This window comes from Panulirus ornatus, chromosome 68, assembly GCF_036320965.1.
Source record: "Panulirus ornatus isolate Po-2019 chromosome 68, ASM3632096v1, whole genome shotgun sequence".
Taxonomy (NCBI): domain Eukaryota; kingdom Metazoa; phylum Arthropoda; class Malacostraca; order Decapoda; family Palinuridae; genus Panulirus; species Panulirus ornatus.
In genome coordinates, this window is record NC_092291.1 from 27,103,016 (window position 1) to 27,119,585 (window position 16,570).

At 42.9% G+C, this 16,570-nt stretch overlaps 1 protein-coding gene and 1 pseudogene across 1 annotated transcript in view; one reads left to right on the plus strand and one right to left on the minus strand.

The window, feature by feature from the left end:
- Positions 1-16,570, minus strand: part of Pyroxd1 (pyridine nucleotide-disulfide oxidoreductase domain 1) — a 140,585-nt gene that overhangs the window by 108,767 nt on the left and 15,248 nt on the right. The window lies entirely within an intron of this gene.
- LOC139747229 (protein spartin-like) lies at positions 334-2,345 on the plus strand (annotated as a pseudogene).

The following is a 16,570-nucleotide window of genomic DNA, read 5'->3' on the forward strand; positions in this document are numbered from 1 at the left end:
TCTCCCCCTTTTTTTTTTTTTTTTTCCCAAAAGAAGGAACAGAGAAGAGGTCCAGGTGAGGATATTCCCTCAAAGGCCCAGTCCTCTGTTCTTAACGCTACCTCGCTATCGCGGGAAATAGCGAATAGTATGAAAAAAAAAAAAATATATATATATATATATATATATATATATATATATATATATATATATATATATATATATTTATATATATATATATATATATGTTGTTGTCGGCAGACTAGCATTCAGCTTGTGACCCCAAGGGTGTGAGGACCGACCAACCGCTCTCCTTGTCCTAGTTTGAGGTCAACCAGGTGATTAGGGATCCGCCATCCTTACATAAAAGATGAGTTCAGAGACACCTAAGCAACCAGCGCCATCCCGGCCCCCTCCACCATCAAATCTGACTGCATCACCAGCAGCTACACAAGAGGAGGAGTTTGAGAATGTTTATAGGGAAGCCTACAAGCTGACTGATCATGGCACTGTTCTTGTGACAAAGGGACTCCATACCCAGGCTGGAGTAGTGTTGCAGAAGGGACTATCTCTCATTGACAAGGCTCTTTCCATGAAGGTGTAATCCTTTGACTGCAGTGCGGAGAAAGTGCAGCAGTATGCTGAGATGCAACACAAGATGAGGTGCACAAGAAAAGAAGTTCTAAACCACTTCTCCGATACTCAGGCAACAGCTGCTTCATGCACCAGTGATACGGTTTCCCAGATGGAGGATGCTCCACCCTCATATGATGACTACCTTAAGTCTCTCGAACCAGTATCATCAAGTGACAGTGCTACAACATCAACAGGCAGCGTTTCCTATCCTCGTCTCAGTGCACCTAACTCACAGGTGCAAGAGATACTACCAGCAGAGGCTGCAGAGAGCCCTATAGTGACTCCAGTTATGTCACCCCAGCAGGGAGAAATGATATTCCAAATAGAAAATTGTGTTCAAATCTTCTTTATCTATAAAGATGGTCGAGTCACAAGTCCATTTTATCCTTTCTTCCTTGCTGTGTTTACTGTTCCTCAGCCCATAGGAAGTGGTGTAACTGCTAATGATGCGTGAGGGTTTCTTCAAATCGGTGAATGGAGATATCCACTGATCCCAGCCAGGAGTCCTGTTCTTCACTCCTTTTATGGGGAATATATGTTCCCAGATGTTACTAATAGTGTACCAGGCACAAGTGTTGGTGTGATCATTCCAGACACACTGGACAAGGAAACAAAAGAAATGTTTGAGCAGATTCTGATACAGATGACATCATACCAAGAGCAAGTGGTTCCACAGGGAGTTGACTCAGAAGAACAAACAAAAATTATCCGCCAGTCCACTGCTGAACGGATTGCATCAGGAGCAGAGACACTATCAAAAGGAGTGGTTTGGGGTGCAGGGAAACTCAGCGAACTGATAACATATGGCTCAGAGAGTCTAAAAGGTTATGTTCAGCCAGTAGAACAGAAAAAGGAAATCGATCCCAAATGGCACACTACAGCTAAAGTTGCAAGAAATGTGTCAGGCAAAGCAGTGAAAATCAGTGGATACCTGTTGAGTCAGGTGGGGAAAGCAACAATGGCCTTAGGTAGAAGTTTGGCACCATATATCCATAAACAGGGCACCCATGCCATTAGCTACCTCACTGGACAGAAAGAAGAAGAGTCGAGGTCTAATGTTGAGGGCGTGCTGGAGGTAGCAGCAGGAGCAGTTCGGGGAGCCTCCACTATCTACACGAGTCTAGAAACAGCAGCAGCTACTCTTGCCTCCAGTCTTACTGATAACACAGTCAAAGTGATATCTCACAAGTGATGATGCTGGAAACCTTGCAGACAATACACTATATGCTGTAGGACAGACTGCCTGGGCAGGTCACAATATTGCTTCTTTAGGGGTTAAAGGAATTGCTAAACGCACTGCAAAGGATACTGGAAAGGCTCTTGTAACCGAATATGAGTCCAGGAAGAACTTAACTTCAGAGGCAGTAGAGGAAGCCAGTGAAGCTGTGGAGGCAGTGGACATCTCTGAACCACCACCAGTGAGACCAGTAAGGGAAAAGAAAAAGCCATCGCTGTAAGATAACTGGAAATGGGATTGGTATCAAATACTTTTGCAGGTGCACAGCAGTTAGTCTTACCTAGTTCGAAAAATATAGGTATTTCACAGATTTGGGAAGAGCACTTGGTAACAAAACCAGAACACAAATATTAACAATGTTGAATATTTGTTGGAGGCTCATTGTTCAATTGCTTAGTGATTGCAGATTTTTGACAGTCCACTAGGTCACTTCTGATCATATACATTATATTTTTTTGTACTGTATTTTTACATATGTGAAAAGGATTTTGTGTGATCGGGGCCTGAACATGCAGGAGGGTGAAAGGAGGGCAAGGAATAGAGTGAATTGGAGCGATGTGGTATACAGGGGTTGACGTGTTGTCGGTGGATTGAATCAAGGCATGTGAAGCGTCCGGGGTAAACCATGGAAAGCTGTGTAGGTATGTATATTTGCGTGTGTGGACGTGTGTATGTACATGTGTATGGGGGGGTTGGGCCATTTCTTTCGTCTGTTTCCTTGCGCTACCTCGCAACCGCGGGAGACAGCGACGAGGTATAAAAAAAAAAAAAAAAAAAAAAAAAAAAAAATATATATATATATATATATATATATATATATATATTATATATATATATATATATATATATATATAAGAGTGGGAGGTGGGTTGATTAGAAAGGGTAGTGAGTGGTGGGATGAAGAAGTAAGAGTATTAATGAAAGAGAAGAGAGAGGCATTTGGACGATTTTTGCAGGGAAAAAATGCAATTGAGTGGGAGATGTATAAAAGAAAGAGACAGGAGGTCAAGAGAAAGGTGCAAGAGGTGAAAAAAAAGGGCAAATGAGAGTTGGGGTGAGAGAGTATCATTAAATTTTAGGGAGAATAAAAAGATGTTCTGGAAGGAGGTAAATAAAGTGCGTAAGACAAGGGAGCAAATGGGAACTTCAGTGAAGGGCGCAAATGGGGAGGTGATAACAAGTAGTGGTGATGTGAGAAGGAGATGCAGTGAGTATTTTGAAGGTTTGTTGAATGTGTTTGATGATAGAGTGGCAGATATAGGGTGTTTTGGTTGAGGTGGTGTGCAAAGTGAGAGGGTTAGGGAAAATGATTTGGTAAACAGAGAAGAGGTAGTGAAAGCTTTGCGGAAGATGAAAGCCGGCAAGGCAGCAGGTTTGGATGGTATTGCAGTGGAATTTATTAAAAAAGGGGGTGACTGTATTGTTGACTGGTTGGTAAGGTTATTTAATGTATGTATGACTCATGGTGAGGTGCCTGAGGATTGGCGGAATGCGTGCATAGTGCCATTGTACAAAGGCAAAGGGGATAAGAGTGAGTGCTCAAATTACAGAGGTATAAGTTTGTTGAGTATTCCTGGTAAATTATATGGGAGGGTATTGATTGAGAGGGTGAAGGCATGTACAGAGCATCAGATTGGGGAAGAGCAGTGTGGTTTCAGAAGTGGTAGAGGATGTGTGGATCAGGTGTTTGCTTTGAAGAATGTATGTGAGAAATACTTAGAAAAGCAAATGGATTTGTATGTAGCATTTATGGATCTGGAGAAGGCATATGATAGAGTTGATAGAGATGCTCTGTGGAAGGTATTAAGAATATATGGTGTGGGAGGAAAGTTGTTAGAAGCAGTGAAAAGTTTTTATCGAGGATGTAAGGCATGTGTACGTGTAGGAAGAGAGGAAAGTGATTGGTTCTCACTGAATGTAGGTTTGCGACAGGGGTGTGTGATGTCTCCATGGTTGTTTAATTTGTTTATGGATGGGGTTGTTAGGGAGGTAAATGCAAGAGTTTTGGAAAGAGGGGCAAGTATGAAGTCTGTTGGGGATGAGAGAGCTTGGGAAGTGAGTCAGTTGTTGTTTGCTGATGATACAGCGCTGGTGGCTGATTCATGTGAGAAACTGCAGAAGCTGGTGACTGAGTTTGGTAAAGTGTGTGGAAGAAGAAAGTTGAGAGTGAATGTGAATAAGAGCAAGGTTATTAGGTACAGTAGGGTTGAGGGTCAAGTCAATTGGGAGGTGAGTTTGAATGGAGAAAAACTGGAGGAAGTGAAGTGTTATAGATATCTGGGAGTGGATCTGGCAGCGGATGGAACCATGGAAGCGGAAGTGGATCATAGGGTGGGGGAGGGGGCGAAAATTCTGGGGGCCTTGAAGAATGTGTGGAAGTCGAGAACATTATCTCGGAAAGCAAAAATGGGTATGTTTGAAGGAATAGTGGTTCCAACAATGTTGTATGGTTGCGAGGCGTGGGCTATGGATAGAGTTGTGCGCAGGAGGATGGATGTGCTGGAAATGAGATGTTTGAGGACAATGTGTGGTGTGAGGTGGTTTGATCGAGTGAGTAACGTAAGGGTAAGAGAGATGTGTGGAAATAAAAAGAGCGTGGTTGAGAGAGCAGAAGAGGGTGTTTTGAAGTGGTTTGGGCACATGGAGAGGATGAGTGAGGAAAGATTGACCAAGAGGATATATGTGTCAGAGGTGGAGGGAGCAAGGAGAAGAGGGAGACCAAATTGGAGGTGGAAAGATGGAGTGAAAAAGATTTTGTGTGATCGGGGCCTGAACATGCAGGAGGGTGAAAGGAGGGCAAGGAATAGAGTGAATTGGAGCGATGTGGTATACCGGGGCTGACGTGCTGTCAGTGGATTGAATCAAGGCATGTGAAGCGTCTGGGGTAAACCATGGAAAGCTGTGTAGGTATGTGTATTTGCGTGTGTGGACGTGCGTATATGCATGTGTGTGGGGGGGGGTTGGGCCATTTCTTTCGTCTGTTTCCTTGCGCTACCTCGCACACGCGGGAGACAGCGACAAAGTATAAAAAAAAAAATATATATATATATATATATATATATATATATATATATATATATATATATATATATATACATTATATGTACAGAGCATCAGATTGGGGAAGAGCAGTGTGGTTTCAGAAATGTTAGAGGATGTGTGGATCAGGTGTTTGCTTTGAAGAATGTATGTGAGAAATACTTAGAAAAGCAAATGGATTTGTATGTAGCATTTATGGATCTGGAGAAGGCATATGATAGAGTTGATAGAGATGCTCTGTGGAAGGTATTAAGAATATATGGTGTGGGAGGAAAGTTGTTAGAAGCAGTGAAAAGTTTTTATCGAGGATGTAAGGCATGTGTACGTGTAGGAAGAGAGGAAAGTGATTGGTTCTCAGTGAATGTAGGTTTGCGGCAGGGGTGTGTGATGTCTCCATGGTTGTTTAATTTGTTTATGGATGGGGTTGTTAGGGAGGTAAATGCAAGAGTTTTGGAAAGAGGGGCAAGTATGAAGTCTGTTGGGGATGAGAGAGCTTGGGAAGTGAGTCAGTTGTTGTTCGCTGATGATACAGCGCTGGTGGCTGATTCATGTGAGAAACTGCAGAAGCTGGTGACTGAGTTTGGTAAAGTGTGTGGAAGAAGAAAGTTAAGAGTAAATGTGAATAAGAGCAAGGTTATTAGGTACAGTAGGGTTGAGGGTCAAGTCAATTGGGAGGTGAGTTTGAATGGAGAAAAACTGGAGGAAGTGAAGTGTTTTAGATATCTGGGAGTGGATCTGGCAGCGGATGGAACCATGGAAGCGGAAGTGGATCATAGGGTGGGGGAGGGGGCGAAAATTCTGGGAGCCTTGAAGAATGTGTGGAAGTCGAGAACATTATCTCGGAAAGCAAAAATGGGTATGTTTGAAGGAATAGTGGTTCCAACAATGTTGTATGGTTGCGAGGTGTGCGCTATGGATAGAGTTGTGCGCAGGAGGATGGATGTGCTGGAAATGAGATGTTTGAGGACAATGTGTGGTGTGAGGTGGTTTGATCGAGTGAGTAACGTAAGGGTAAGAGAGATGTGTGGAAATAAAAAGAGCGTGGTTGAGAGAGCAGAAGAGGGTGTTTTGAAGTGGTTTGGGCACATGGAGAGAATGAGTGAGGAAAGATTGACCAAGAGGATATATGTGTCGGAGGTGGAGGGAACGAGGAGAAGAGGGAGACCAAATTGGAGGTGGAAAGATGGAGTGAAAAAGATTTTGTGTGATCGGGGCCTGAACATGCAGGAGGGTGAAAGGAGGGCAAGGAATAGAGTGAATTGGAGCGATGTGGTATACCGGGGTTGACGTGCTGTCAGTGGATTGAATCAAGGCATGTGAAGCGTCTGGGGTAAACCATGGAAAGCTGTGTAGGTATGTATATTTGCGTGTGTGGACGTATGTATATACATGTGTATGGGGGGGTTGGGCCATTTCTTTCGTCTGTTTCCTTGCGCTACCTCGCAAACGCGGGAGACAGCGACAAAGTAAAAAAAAAAAAATATATATATATATATATATTTTTTCTTTGTTTCATACTATTCGCCATTTCCCGCATTAGGGAGGTAGCGTTAAGAACAGAGGACTGGGCCTTTGAGGGATTATCCTCACTTGGCCCCCTTCTCTGTTCCTTCTTTTGGAAAATTAAAAAAAAAAAAAAATGAGAGGGGAGGATTTCCAGCCACCCGCTCCCTTCCCTTTTAGTCGCCTTCTACGACACGCAGGGAATACGTGGGAAGTATTCTTTCTCCCCTATCCCCAGGGATATATATATATATATATATATATATTTTTTTTTTATTTTATTTTATTTTTTTTTTTGCTGTCTCCCGCGTTTACGAGGTACCACAAGGAAACAGACGAAAGAAATGGCCCAACCCACCCCCATACACATGTATATACATACGTCCACACACACAAATATACATACCTACACAGCTTTCCATGGTTTACCCCAGACGCTTCACATGCCCCGATTCAACCCACTGACAGCACGTCAACCCCGGTATACCACATCGATCCAATTCACTCTATTCCTTGCCCTCCTTTCACCCTCCTGCATGTTCAGGCCCCGATCACACAAAATCTTTTTCACTCCATCTTTCCACCTCCAATTTGGTCTCCCACTTCTTGTTCCATCCACCTCCGACACATATATCCTCGTGGTCAATCTTTCCTCACTCATTCTCTCCATGCGCCCAAACCATTTCAAAACACCCTCTTCTGCTCTCTCAACCACGCTCTTTTTATTTCCACACATCTCTCTTACCCTTACGTTACTTACTCGATCAAACCACCTCACACCACACATTGTCCTCAAACATCTCATTTATAGCACATCCATCCTCCTGCGCACAACTCTATCCATAGCCCACGCCTCGCAACCATACAACATTGTTGGAACCACTATTCCTTCAAACATACCCATTTTTGCTTTCCGAGATAATGTTCTCGACTTCCACACATTCTTCAAGGCTCCCAGAATTTTCGCCCCCTCCCCCACCCTATGATTCACTTCCGCTTCCATGGTTCCATCCGCTGCCAGATCCACTCCCAGATATCTAAAACACTTTACTTCCTCCAGTTTTTCTCCACTCAAACTTACCTCCCAATTGACAGTAGGGTTGACCCTCAACCCTACTGTACCGAATAACCTTGCTCTTACTCACATTTACTCTTAACTTTCTTCTTTCACACACTTTACCAAACTCAGTCACCAGCTTCTGCAGTTTCTCACATGAATCAGCCACCAGTGCTGTATCATCAGTGAACAACAACTGACTCACTTCCCAAGCTCTCTCATCCACAACAGACTTCATACTTGCCCCTCTTTCCAAAACTCTTGCATTCACCTCCCTAACAACCCCATCCATAAACAAATTAAACAACCATGGAGACATCACACACCCCTGCCGCAAACCTACATTCACTGAGAACCAATCACTTTCCTCTCTTCCTACACGTACACATGCCTTACATCCTCGATAAAAACTTTTCACTGCTTCTAACAATTTGCCTCCCACACCATATATTCTTAATACCTTCCACAGAGCATCTCTATCAACTCTATCATATGCCTTCTCCAGATCCATAAATGCTACATACAAATCCATTTGCTTTTCTAAGTATTTCTCACATACATTCTTCAAAGCAAACACCTGATCCACACATCTTCTACCACTTCTGAAACCAAACTGCTCTTCCCCAATCTGATGCTCTGTACATGCCTTCACCCTCTCAATCAATACCCTCCCAAATAATTTATATTGGAAGGGAATTGTCTGAAATTTTCAAGGCTGTATTAATGTAACTTTTAGAATGTGGGACATGATATGCATAACATAGGTATGGTTCTCCAGCGACCTTATCTCTTTCCAAGGAAGTCTAGTGAACAAGCAACAAGTTTTGAAATGATGCTACTACGTTTGTGAATCGGGAACCATTGCAACACAAACCCCGCCAGGTGGTAGAGTTTCCCGAAGTGTATCGAGACAGACTTCCCCAGAACTTTTTTTAAAGGGGAAGTAAATGTTTATAGTTGTGTTACTGGAGTGATAGTTTTCATACATGGTGTTTTGACAAGAAAATAGTGAAATTGGAGAAAAATGTAGCTTTGACATTGAAGCTTATTGATACAGTGGTTAAAATGATGAGAACTGCTATTGACGTTTGTGTAAATAAATTATACATTTCCTTTTTTCCATAGCCAGAGGTTGAACCATTATGTGACATTCACTTTTTTCATTCATTTCAAGCTAGAAGTTTCAGTTTTCTAAATTGTTTCTTACATTTTTCATACGAATATATATGTATGTGTGTGTGTGTGTATATGTGCGTATGTATGTGTATGTGTGTGTATGTGTAAATGTATATATATATGTATATTATCCCTGGGGATAGGGGTGAAAGAATACTTCCCACGTATTCCTCGCGTGTCGTAGAAAGCGACTAGAGGGGACGGGAGCGGGGGGCCAGAAATCCTCCCCTCCTTGTATTAACTTTCTAAAATGGGAAACAGAAGAAGGAGTCACGCGGGGAGTGCTCATCCTCCTCGAAGGCTCAGAGTGGGGTGCCTAAATGTGTGTGGATGTAACCAAGATGTGAAAAAAAGAGAGATAGGTAGTATGTTTGAGTAAAGGAACCTGGATGTTTTGGCTCTGAGTGAAACGAAGCTCAAGGGTAAAGGGAAGAGTGGTTTGGGAATGTCTGGGGAGTAAAGTCAGGGGTTAGTGAGAGGACAAGAGCAAGGGAAGGAGTAGCAATACTCCTGAAACAGGAGTTGTGGGAGTATGTGATAGAGTGTAAGAAAGTAAATTCTCAATTAATATGGGTAAAACTGAAAGTTGATGGAGAGAGGTGGGTGATTATTGGTGCATATGCACCTGGGCATGAGAATAAAGATCATGAGAGGCAAGTGTTTTGGGAGCAGCTGAATGAGTGTGTTAGTGGTTTTGATGCACGAGACCGGGTTATAGTGATGGGTGATTTGAATGCAAAGGTGAGTAATGTGGCAGTTGAGGGAATAATTGGTATACATGGGGTGTTCAGTGTTGTAAATGGAAATGGTGAAGAGCTTGTAGATTTATGCGCTGAAAAAGGACTGATGATTGGGAATACCTGGTTTAAAAAGCGAGATATACATAAGTATACTTATGTAAGTAGGAGAGATGGCCAGAGAGCGTTATTGGATTACGTGTTAATTGACAGGCGTGCGAAAGAGAGACTTTTGGATGTTAATGTGCTGAGAGGTGCAACTGGAGGGATGTCTGATCATTATCTTGTAGAGGCTAAGGTGAAGATTTGTATGGGTTTTCAGAAAAGAAGAGTGAATGTTGGGGTGAAGAGGGTGGTGAGAGTAAGTGAGCTTCGGAAGGAGACCTGTGTGAGGAAGTACCAGGAGAGACTGAGTACAGAATGGAAAAAGGTGAGAACAATGGAAGTAAGGGGAGTGGGGGAGGAATGGGATGTATTTAGGGAATCAGTGATGGATTGCGCAAAAGATGCTTGTGGCATGAGAAGAGTGGGAGGTGGGTTGATTAGAAAGGGTAGTGAGTGGTGGGATGAAGAAGTAAGAGTATTAGTGAAAGAGAAGAGAGAGGCATTTGGACGATTTTTGCAGGGAAAAAATGCAGTTGAGTGGGAGATGTATAAAAGAAAGAGACAGGAGGTCAAGAGAAAGGTGCAAGAGGTGAAAAAAAGGGCAAATGAGAGTTGGGGTGAGAGAGTATCATTAAATTTTAGGGAGAATAAAAAGATCTTCTGGAAGGAGGTAAATAAAGTGCGTAAGACAAGGGAGCAAATGGGAGCTTCAGTGAAGGGCGCAAATGGGGAGGTGATAACAAGTAGTGGTGAAGTGAGAAGGAGATGGAGTGAGTATTTTGAAGGTTTGTTGAATGTGTTTGATGATAGAGTGGCAGATATAGGGTGTTTTGGTCGAGGTGGTGTGCAAAGTGAGAGGGTTAGGGAAAATGATTTGGTAAACAGAGAAGAGGTAGTGAAAGCTTTGCGGAAGATGAAAGCCGGCAAGGCAGCAGGTTTGGATGGTATTGCAGTGGAATTTATTAAAAAAGGGGGTGACTGTATTGTTGACTGGTTGGTAAGGTTATTTAATGTATGTATGACTCATGGTGAGGTGCCTGAGGATTGGCGGAATGCATGCATAGTGCCATTGTACAAAGGCAAAGGGGATAAGAGTGAGTGCTTAAATTACAGAGGTATAAGTTTGTTGAGTATTCCTGGTAAATTATATGGGAGGGTATTGATTGAGAGGGTGAAGGCATGTACAGAGCATCAGATTGGGGAAGAGCACTGTGGTTTCAGAAGTGGTAGAGGATGTGTGGATCAGGTGTTTGCTTTGAAGAATGTATGTGAGAAATACTTAGAAAAGCAAATGGATTTGTATGTAGCATTTATGGATCTGGAGAAGGCATATGATAGAGTTGATAGAGATGCTCTGTGGAAGGTATTAAGAATATATGGTGTGGGAGGAAAGTTGTTAGAAGCAGTGAAAAGTTTTTATCGAGGATGTAAGGCATGTGTACGTGTAGGAAGAGAGGAAAGTGATTGGTTCTCAGTGAATGTAGGTTTGCGGCAGGGGTGTGTGATGTCTCCATGGTTGTTTAATTTGTTTATGGATGGGGTTGTTAGGGAGGTAAATGCAAGAGTTTTGGAAAGAGGGGCAAGTATGAAGTCTGTTGGGGATGAGAGAGCTTGGGAAGTGAGTCAGTTGTTGTTCGCTGATGATACAGCGCTGGTGGCTGATTCATGTGAGAAACTGCAGAAGCTGGTGACTGAGTTTGGTAAAGTGTGTGGAAGAAGAAAGTTAAGAGTAAATGTGAATAAGAGCAAGGTTATTAGGTACAGTAGGGTTGAGGGTCAAGTCAATTGGGAGGTGAGTTTGAATGGAGAAAAACTGGAGGAAGTGAAGTATTTTAGATATCTGGGAGTGGATCTGGCAGCGGATGGAACCATGGAAGCGGAAGTGGACCATTGGGTGGGGGAGGGGGCGAAAATTCTGGGGGCCTTGAAGAATGTGTGGAAGTCGAGAACATTATCTCGGAAAGCAAAAATGGGTATGTTTGAAGGAATAGTGGTTCCAACAATGTTGTATGGTTGCGAGGCGTGGGCTATGGATAGAGTTGTGCGCAGGAGGATGGATGTGCTGGAAATGAGATGTTTGAGGACAATGTGTGGTGTGAGGTGGTTTGATCGAGTGAGTAACGTAAGGGTAAGAGAGATGTGTGGAAATAAAAAGAGCGTGGTTGAGAGAGCAGAAGAGGGTTTTGAAGTGGTTTGGGCACATGGAGAGAATGAGTGAGGAAAGATTGACCAAGAGGATATATGTGTCGGAGGTGGAGGGAACGAGGAGAAGAGGGAGACCAAATTGGAGGTGGAAAGATGGAGTGAAAAAGATTTTGTGTGATCGGGGCCTGAACATGCAGGAGGGTGAAAGGAGGGCAAGGAATAGAGTGAATTGGAGCAATGTGGTATACCGGGGTTGACGTGCTGTCAGTGGATTGAATCAAGGCATGTGAAGCGTCTGGGGTAAACCATGGAAAGCTGTGTAGGTATGTATATTTGCGTGTGTGGACGTATGTATATACATGTGCATGGGGGGGTTGGGCTATTTCTTTCGTCTGTTTCCTTGCGCTACCTCGCAAACGCGGGAGACAGCGACAAAGTATAATAAAAATAAATAATTTACCAGGAATACTCAACAATGTTATACCTCTGTAATTTGAGAACTCACTCTTATCCCCTTTGCCTTTGTACAATGGCACTATGCACGCATTCTGCCAATCCTCAGGCACCTCACCATGAGTCATACATACATTAAATAACCTTACCAACCAGTCAACAATACAGTCAACCCCTTTTTTAATAGATTCCACTGCAATACCATCCAAACCTGCTGCCTTGCCGGCTTTCATCTTCCACAAAGCTTTTACTACCTCTTCTCTGTTTACCAAATCATTTTCCCTAACCCTCTCACTTTGCACACCACCTCGACCAAAACACCCTATATCTGCCACTCTATCATCAAACATATTCAACAAACCTTCAATATACTCACTCCATCTCCTTCTCACATCACCACTATTTGTTATCACCTCCCCATTAGCGCCCTTCACTGAAGTTCCCATTTGCTCCCTTGTCTTACGCACTTTATTTACCTCCTTTCAGAACATCTTTTTATTCTCCCTAAAATTTAATGATACTCTCTCACCCCAACTCTCATTTGCCCTTTTTTTCACCTCTTGCACCTTTCTCTTGACCTGTCTCTTTCTTTTATACATCTCCCACTCAATTGCATTTTTTCCCTGCAAAAATCGACCAAATGCCTCTCTCTTCTCTTTCACTAATAATCTTACTTCTTCATCCCACCACTCACTACCCTTTCTAATCAACCCACCTCCCACTCTTCTCATGCCACAAGCATTTTTTGTGCAATCCATCACTGATTCCCTAAATACATCCCATTCCTCCCCCACTCCCCTTACTTCCATTGTTCTCACCTTTTTCCATTCTGTACTCAGTCTCTCCTGGTACTTCCTCACACAAGTCTCCTTCCCAAACTCACTTACTCTCACCACCCTCTTCACTCCAACATTCACTCTTCTTTTCTGAAAACCCATACAAATCTTCACCTTAGCCTCCACAAGATAATGATCAGACATCCCTCCAGTTGCACCTCTCAGCACATTAACATCCAAAAGTCTCTCTTTCGCACGCCTGTCAATTAACACGTAATCCAGTAATGCTCTCTGGCCATCTCTCCTACTTACATACGTATACTTATGTATATCTCCCTTTTTAAACCAGGTATTCCCAATCACCAGTCCTTTTTCAGCACATAAATCTACAAGCTCTTCACCATTTCCATTTACAACACTGAACACCCCATGTATACCAATTATTCCCTCAACTGCCACATTACTCACCTTTGCATTCAAATCACCCATCACTATACCCCGGTCGCGTGCATCAAAACCACTAACACACTCATTCAGCTGCTCCCAAAACACTTGCCTCTCATGATCTTTCTTCTCATGCCCAGGTGCATATGCACCAATAATCACCCATCTTTCTCCATCAACTTTCAGTTTTACCCATATTAATCGAGAATTTACTTTCTTACATTCTATCACATACTCCCACAACTCCTGTTTCAGGAGTACTGCTACTCCTTCCCTTGCTCTTGTCCTCTCACTAACCCCTGACTTTACTCCCAAGACATTCCCAAACCACTCTTCCCCTTTACCCTTGAGCTTCAGCCAGTCGTCAGTAGGAACAGTGCACGGAACCGCTTCGGGTGAACATACTTGGACGTGGTGGTACAAGTACTTGCACGGACTGTGATCCTCGCTTTGGTTGCAAGAATGTTCTTCCGCCCACCAGTGATGCTACTACTTTTGTGAATTAAGAACCATTGCAACACAAACCTCGCCCGGTGGTAGAGTGACCCGCAGTGTATCGAGACAGACTTCCCCAGAACTTTTTTAAAGGGGAAGTAAATGTTTACAGTTGTGTTACTGGAGTGATAGTTTTCATACATGGTGCTGACAGGAAAATAGTGAAATTGGAAAAGAATGTAGCTTAGACATTGAAGCTTATTCTTTCATTGAAATGTGAACAAAGGGAGCATTTTTCAAAGTGATAGAGATGGAAAGCAAAAAGGCGTTTTTCATGAATGTACTGGAAAAGTTGAGGTCCAGATAAACTTTTGGTCTGTCAAGGCTTTATTATGGCGGATGACCAACTACCTACCCTCGTGTATCCAAGATATGGTTGTACTTTCTGTAATGAAGACAATTGAGAAACATCATAAGCCAACATTCCAGTTCCATGATAAGAGAAGAGGACCAAGCAGTATGATACAGTGGTTAAATTGATGAAAACTACTATTGACGATTGTGTAAATAAATTATACATTTCCCTTTTCCATAGCCAGAGGTTGAACCATTATGTGACATTCATTTTTCATTTCATTTCAAGCTAGAAGTTTCAGTTTTCTAAATTATTTCTTACAATTTTCGTATGTATGTATATATATATATATATATATATATATATATATATATATATATATATATATATATATATTTCTTTTTCTTTTAAACTATTTGCCATTTCCCGCGTTGGCGAGGTAGCGTTAAGAACAGAGGACTGGGCCTTTTTTGGAATATCCTCACCTGGCCCCCTCTGTTCCTTCTTTTGGAAAATTAAAAAAAAAAAAAAAAAAAAAACGAGAGGGGAGGATTTCCAGCCCCCCGCTCCCTCCCCTTTTAGTCGCCTTCTACGACACGCAGGGAATACGTGGGAAGTATTCTTAATCCCCTATCCCCAGGGATATATATATATATGATTGGTTCTCAGTGAATGTAGGTTTGCGGCAGGGGTTTGTGATGTCTCCATGGTTGTTTAATTTGTTTATGGATGGGGTTGTTAGGGAGGTGAACGCAAAAGTTTTGGAAAGAGGGGCAAGTATGAAGTCTGTTGGGGATGAGAGAGCTTGGGAAGTGAGTCAGTTGTTGTTCACTGATGATACAGCGCTGGTGGCTGATTCATGTGAGAAACTGCAGAAGCTGGTGACTGAGTTTGGTAAAGTGTGTGAAAGAAGAAAGTTAAGAGTAAATGTGAATAAGAGCAAGGTTATTAGGTACAGTAGGGTTGAGGGTCAAGTCAATTGGGAGGTAAGTTTGAATGGAGAAAAAATGGAGGAAGTAAAGTGTTTTAGATATCTGGGAGTGGATCTGGCAGCGGATGGAACCATGGAAGCGGAAGTGGATCATAGGACGGGGGAGGGGGCGAAAATCCTGGGAGCCTTGAAGAATGTGTGGAAGTCGAGAACATTATCTCGGAATGTAAAAATGGGTATGTTTGAAGGAATAGTGGTTCCAACAATGTTGTATGGTTGCGAGGCGTGGGCTATGGATAGAGTTGTGCGCAGGAGGATGGATGTGCTGGAAATGAGATGTTTGAGGACAATGTGTGGTGTGAGGTGGTTTGATCGAGTAAGTAATGTAAGGGTAAGAGAGATGTGTGGAAATAAAAAGAGCGTGGTTGGGAGAGCAAAAGAGGGTGTTTTGAAATGGTTTGGGCACATGGAGAGAATGAGTGAGGAAAGATTGACCAAGAGGATATATGTGTCAGAGGTGGAGGGAACGAGAAGTGGGAGACCAAATTGGAGGTGGAAAGATGGAGTGAAAAAGATTTTGTGTGATCGGGGCCTGAACATGCAGGAGGGTGAATGGAGGGCAAAGAATAGAGTGAATTGGATCGATGTGGTATACCGGGGTTGACGTGCTGTCAGTGGATTGAATCAGGGCATGTGAAGCGTCTGGGGTAAACCATGGAAAGCTGTGTAGGTATGTATATTTGCGTGTGTGGACGTATGTATATACATGTGTATGGGAGTGGGTTGGGCCATTTCTTTCGTCTGTTTCCTTGAGCTACCTCGCAAACGCGGGAGACAGCGACAAAGTATAAAAAAAAAAATATATATATATATATATATATATATTATCCCTGGGGATAGGGGATTAAGAATACTTCCCACGTATTCCCTGCGTGTCGTAGAAGGTGACAAAAAGGGGAGGGAGCGGGGGGCTGGAAATCCTCCCCTCTCGTTTTTTCTTTTTTTTTTTTTTTTTTCATTTTCCAAAAGAAGGAACAGAGGGGGCCAGGTGAGGATATTCCAAAAAAGACCCAGTCCTCTGTTCTTAACGCTACCTCGCTGACGCGGGAAATGGCGAAGTTTAAAAGGAAAAAGAAAACCCCCCCCCATACACATGTATATACATACGTCCACACACGCAAATATACATACCTACACAGCTTTCCATGGTTTACCCCAGACGCTTCACATGCCCTGCTTCAATCCACTGACAGCACATCAACCCCGATATACCACATCGCTCCAATTCACTCTATTCCTTGCCCTCCTTTCACCCTCCTGCATGTTCAGGCCCCAATCACACAAAATCTTTTTCACTCCATCTTTCCACCTCCAATTTGGTCTCCCTCTTCTCCTTGTTCCTTCCACCTCCGACACATATATCCTCTTGGTCAATCTTTCCTCACTCATTCTCTCCATGTGCCCAAACCACTTCAAAACACCCTCTTCTGCTCTCTCAACCACGCTCTTTTTATTTCCACACATCTCTCTTACCCTTACGTTACTCACTCGATCAAACCACC